Below are 218 nucleotides of genomic sequence, written 5' to 3' on the forward strand. Positions count from 1 at the left end.
ACAGCAGCAGCAGCAAGAAACTAAACTGACAGCTACGGAAGAATGAAACTGCTGCTTCAAGCTGGAAGTCGTATTCCTGCTGCTGCTGCTGCTGCTGCTGCTGTTGCTGCTGCTGCTGCTGTTGTTGCTGCTGCTGCTGGTGTTGCTGCTGCAGCAGCAGGCCAACGTAGAAGGCGCGCAGCGTCAACAGGGTAGCATCTGCTGCTGTTGTTGCTGCA

Source organism: Eimeria mitis, genomic scaffold (genome assembly GCF_000499745.2).
Source record: "Eimeria mitis Houghton genomic scaffold, Emh_scaff10760, whole genome shotgun sequence".
NCBI lineage: Eukaryota > Apicomplexa > Conoidasida > Eucoccidiorida > Eimeriidae > Eimeria > Eimeria mitis.